Raw genomic sequence first — 6000 nt, 5'->3', positions numbered from 1 at the left:
CTGGATATTGTGAGAGCACTTTCCTCTCTTGAATATAACAAAATGTGTTTCCCCTGACAACAATGCAAATGTTTTGCGTCTGCGAGACTATCACTCGAGATGATACCTCTGTAATGAAACACTTAATCATTACCACACGTACGTCCTCATGAGAGCTGTGGTTTTGGTGACATATGTGCTACCCCCACTTGCCCCGCTACCAGCAGTCAACTGGCTTTTGTGTCTTTAGATTTCCTGTTGTCAGGAGGAGGGCTGGCAGGAGTATGTGTTACTGTCTGTATGTGTGTGAAACTTGTTAAGCATCTTCGCTAATCAGATTTTTTTTTTTACCGTGGCAGAGGTGCAAGTGTAAATTGCGAGATCAGGGACATTAATGAACTGTTTTTTTAAGTGTGTGTGTATAACAATTTGTGGAATGACACACTGTCAGGATGTCAAGAAACACTCGGAATGAGGCTCAATCCTGCTATTTCTTCATTTTCACTGGTTATTATGTAAAGAGCAAAGTGCAAATTCAGAACTGACTCTTTTTATCATTGTCTAATCATATCATAGCTTCTTCTGTCAATGTCTGTCAGCTATAATGTAATTTGTCAGTTTCACTATGTTGTCAATTGGCTGTTCCATTTAGCAGCTAGGCGCCGACTCAACTTCAAAGTCACCTTAATTAGCACAGGCCTAAAGAAACAAACATTATATAATGTGTCAGACACTAGTGCGAAGACAGGAAGACGCACAAACCCACCCCTTCCTTTTACATCATTTAGTCACCTTTCACGAAGGAGAATGTCCCATTTGCATTGAATTCTGTCATACAATTAAATAATCTCCCATATTTTTTTAAGGAAACAGCTAACAAAAACACCTAAAACATCTACCAGGTTTCAGTCCTTTCCCTCTTTGGATCTTCAAGTTACTTTAGGCAGATATCAGATAATAGTCACTGTAATGTGAAAGATTTACAAGTATTCTACTAATGCATGCTCATCTGCTCGATGCACCAATCAATGTCCTTTCTATTTATCAGAGCAAAGCCACAACCCTTGATCAGTGTATTGGGAATTACTGGGCAATGCTGTTAATTGATTAGCAACAAGGATATTTGTTACTCTCTGTGAATGTAACTTTATTGTAAAGTGGTAACAATGTAGCCCGAGGGTTTAACTCTCTCTACAGATGACTTTGCTGGATCACAAAAGGTGTGGTAGAAACAACACAAAATATAATATGGGCAGACCGTGACTGACATATGTTATTGTCAGAACTGGGTTTACTACATGTCAGGAATACATGCCTCATTAAGGTTTGACTTAAAGACTCGGTGAGTCTACTTTCTGCGTCTGCATTCACTTCCTGGTGAAAATCAGCACCAAATTTAATTCCTAATCACCAGTGGAGATTTGCTCTTGTAAAAATTGTTAGTATTCTGTTTTATGTGGACAGCTTGTGTGTTTGTCTGATATCTGGCTGCTGTAACAGAAGAATTTTCCAGCCTGGGATTGATAAAGAACACCTATCTATCTATCTATCTATCTATCTATCTATCTATCTATCTAATCAATTCAGCTCAATCAAATCAATTTCATAGCTCAGGAATCCAACATACAAGCTTTCTTTGTCAAATTGCTCTGCTGAAAAGAATACAGAGCATCAAAGCAGCATCTATAAGGAACAGAATTTAACATGACTTCCTGTGGGAATGTGACTGCTGGTCTAAGTGCAGGGGATGACTGCACTACCTCTCACACATCATATTTTCAAACTGGATTATGTCTCTCTGTCCCTCTCTCTCTCTCTTTCACACACACACAAATCCTTTCTGACACACAGACACCATATCCTGGCTGAGAAGATTTAGTCCGCACATTGATGTCATGGCAGAATGCTCACCTGCATCTGTTCCTAAATCTGTAAGAGGATTATGACTGTGTGGCCTCTGTAACAGCCTGAGGCTGAAGCAGCGTGGTGGCATATTCTCACCTTTGTATAAACACAGTGCACCACACACACACTGTGTTTGTGCCAGATGACAAATTTGATATGGGGGTTGTCAAAAAAACGGATTCAACATGGAGCTTTTTCATGAAGGCTGAGAGTGAGATTTTAGTGATATGATCATATGCTTTTTCTATCACTGCTCCACGGTCAGATCCCCTGTATTCATGACATTCCAGAGCAAAGCTCTACCAGAGACCCTGCAAGAGTCCAGACAAGCTGCTGTTGCGTGACAGGAGCCGAGATAAAGTCAGATCTATGACATGATAGACAAAGGCTTGAACAGCCCGAGGAATGTCAGGAGATTACGTATGGCCACAGTGAAGTGGCTTTTCCTTGCAAGCAGGGCTCTCCTTCCTTTAACAACCTTCTCTGGAATGTCAGGCAATGGTGGAAGAGAAACTGTGCTGACCCTAAAGGTGTGTGACCCGGTGAACCAGTCATATCATCCATCTCTATTGATGTTATATGACGTCAAACTCTCATAAAGTTCAGATAGTTTCAGCTGTCTACACAGAAAGAGTTTGGTTTGGTTTAAGAAGGGCACATCACATCTCTTATTCACTATAAAAGTAAAAAAGACAAAACAAGCAATTATGCAGCAGCAACTACTTCCACTAAATGGCCTCATGTTCATTAAAAGCCTTTGAAATTTGAGAGATAGCCAGAAAAAAGACTCCAATCAGTCCACCTAGACTCTCATTTACCCCACTGATGCTAAACAGAGCCTGTACTTTTCCACTCACTGGAGTTGTAGGGTTGTGTTCACAAGCAGAAGTGAGATCCTGTGTGGAGTATTTGAGGAATGTTTGGCATCCTGTCCTCTACCCTGGCTGCACTCTGAGCAGATGATGTCACATGATAACAACATACAGATAAAGTAAATGCAAATCAAAAAGATATAGGCAGACATATTTGCCTGCTAAAATTTATAACAACTGCAATAACATTATTTCAATAATGATGTTCATTTTAGGTTACTTATATATTTGCGAGGGCATCATAGTGAAATCTTTGCTGACCCATTCAGCAAGCAGGCAATTTTATCTGGGTTACATATATCTATATATATGTATATATATAACTCAGATATATGTGGTTATATGTGAATTGTGACCTGAAAACCTGAAAACTTAACAGATAGCTGACACAAAAAGAAAAACAAACTATGTTGTGGTCAAACCGAAGGCGGAAACGTGTAGTAGAGGTTGTTAACAGTGACAATTGAAGAATCTTCCCTATTTAGTGCTAACCTTAACCCGATAGTAAGATTAGAATCACCATGCACAAATACATCATTTGATAGCCTGGTAGCAAAAGCACCCACGGAACATCCTCAGTCTCAACAAGACCATCCTCAGTTAATCAGATACAAAAGCCCACTTATAAGCTGCAGCAGATCCCACATGACTGAGAAATGATACTACTCATGTGGTCTGACTGATGGTACATTGCAGCCGTTCTTTAGGACCCAAAAGATTGCCTACAGCTGACACAATTAAATTTAAATATTTTTCATAGGGCAAGAGTGTCGATAAGCTGTTGAGCTGAGGGTGTTCATCTTCATCTCAGAATTTGATCTTCCTCTGGTATTTGTGACGACCAAGGGCCAGGCCACAGCACGCAACAAGCTGCAGCTGTCCCAGTTCTACACACAAAATGGTTTTTGGCGTATGTGTATCATTCTCTGAATATTTCCGAGTACACAAATCTGTATTTCATATCTTCCCATACACTGATGGCTTACATTTATAGTGATGTTAAGTTTAGATTATACTTATTAAACTGTAAGAAGTGTTATCAGACTGCGAGCTTTACTTAAAATCTGATGCTACATGTTCCTGTGTTAAAACACACACAATAATTTTGCTGTTGATCACTTTTGATTTTAACTCATTATATTCAAATGTATCATACAAATAATTCATTACCCATTTCCCCCACATAATTTTAGGATAATTTCATCATCAACCAAACAGTTTATGAAACAGAAATCTGTGCACGTACTGAGATGAGTACGTGCAGTACAGCAGTCATTTACAAGGAACTACTGTTGCAGGTTGACTTGAGTTCCAGGAATTAACCTGTGACAGCAGATTCAAGTATGTGGATGAAATATGTTTTGGATAAAAATTCAGTAGAGCACATCGTATGTGGGCAGATCCTTTGAAAGGATACAGAGCAAACGTTCCACTATCACTAGACGTGAGTGCCATCTTCTGGAACACACTGGGCATTACCAAGAAAACATTTAGATGCAATTAGGCTGTTTCAACAGAGGCAGGTAACATAACACTGCAGTTTCATTACACAATAAAATTTTGAATTGACCCTATGGTGTGTTCACATGTCAGCTGTTTAAACTTAAACTCAAAGAGTCAGAGTGCAATAGATGTAAAATGCTAAACTGCATTGATAGACAGATGGGATTGACTGCTGTGGTCAGACTTAAATGATTTTCATTCTAACTGGTGGCTTTTGACCAGCACTGTTAATGAATAATGGCATTTTAGAGGAAAATGTAACCACGCCAGCAATCTTAAGTTAATGATCAACTACAACAATGTTCTGCTTTAAATTCAAACATTAGACTAAAATTGAACATTTTACAACAAAGAGAAACACACAATTTGCACAGTGCACATGAAGGAGCAGAAAAGGCTCAGAAGTTATCAATTACACAGATAATGAGCACGTTCCCTGCAGAAATATCATCTTGAGGGGCAGATTATTGTGGCTTCACCCTCATGATTCACTGAGTCACTGGAACAGAATCATTCTATTTATAATTTATTATTAAAAGTGGCCCAAACATAGGCATGTTTCACCACAAACAAAGCGTAGTTGTTATGAATGGCATAACAATAGCTCTGTGACAGTGAGCCAGTATCAGCGAAACCAGCACTCACCAGTACTTACCCTGTCTTATACTTTATAATAAAATATTATGCCCAACTATATTTATAGTTACAAACTATTTAATTTGGCTATTTCAGAAAATGCGATCATCACCAGTTCCACCTTTATATTTTTCATTCTTTCATTCATTAATCTTCAACCGCTTATCCGTTTCTGGGTCAGGGGACTTTTACATTTTTAAAATATGATATTTCAGCACTAACAGGTGGTAGTTATGAGAAGTTTTATTTTTGTTATTTTAGGCCACATTTTGAAATCAATGGAAGTATTGCCACATGAACTTAAATATTCTACTACCTTTAGACTGAACATACAATGATAATGAACATTTTCAGCCATATGGTAACTATTTATTTTCTTCCGCTTTTTACAGAAATGAATATAAATAGATCATCATCACCAAGGAAGGCTTGTTTTGTCATTCATTCATCTTCTACCGCTTCCGTTTCCGGGTCACGGGGGGTGGAGCCAACCCCAGTTCACAGGTCATCACAGGGCCAACACACAGAGACAGACAGAGACCAACAACCACTCAGACCTACAGACAATTTAGAGTCACCAGTTAACCCAAACATGATGTCTTTGGACTGTGAGAGGAAAGCGGAGTACCTGAAAGAAGCCCACACAGGCACGGGGAGAACATGAAAACTCAGACAGACAGAAAGGAACCGAACACACAACACACAAACCACTGACCTCTTTTTACTGAACTGTTGTCCCAGAGCCCAGCGGTGTGCTCAGCCCTGACGGACAGGAAGGACACACAGCGTCATCGCCTTTTATAGATATACAGTGTGAGCTGTCAGAAAAGTCCCCAGTCTCCCCTCCACCGCCGCGCGCGCATGTGTGTGTGTGAGTGTCTAACGGTCGTTGACACGCGCGCGCGCGCACACACACACACACACACACACACACACACAGGCGAGTGTACGCACGCACATGTCCCCCTCCACGTGCCAACGGCCCTCGCTCTCAGGTTGGTTGTTATTGGACGGAACAAAGCGATAACAAAAGCCACGTGGCTCGTGTTTACACACCTTCAAATTTCAGGCGGGACTCTCTGTTCCCACAGCACCGTACAGCACC

This window comes from Echeneis naucrates, chromosome 10, assembly GCF_900963305.1.
Source record: "Echeneis naucrates chromosome 10, fEcheNa1.1, whole genome shotgun sequence".
NCBI classification, from domain to species: domain Eukaryota; kingdom Metazoa; phylum Chordata; class Actinopteri; order Carangiformes; family Echeneidae; genus Echeneis; species Echeneis naucrates.
The sequence above is the reverse complement of the archived record's forward strand: the minus strand, read 5'-3'. Positions refer to the sequence as shown.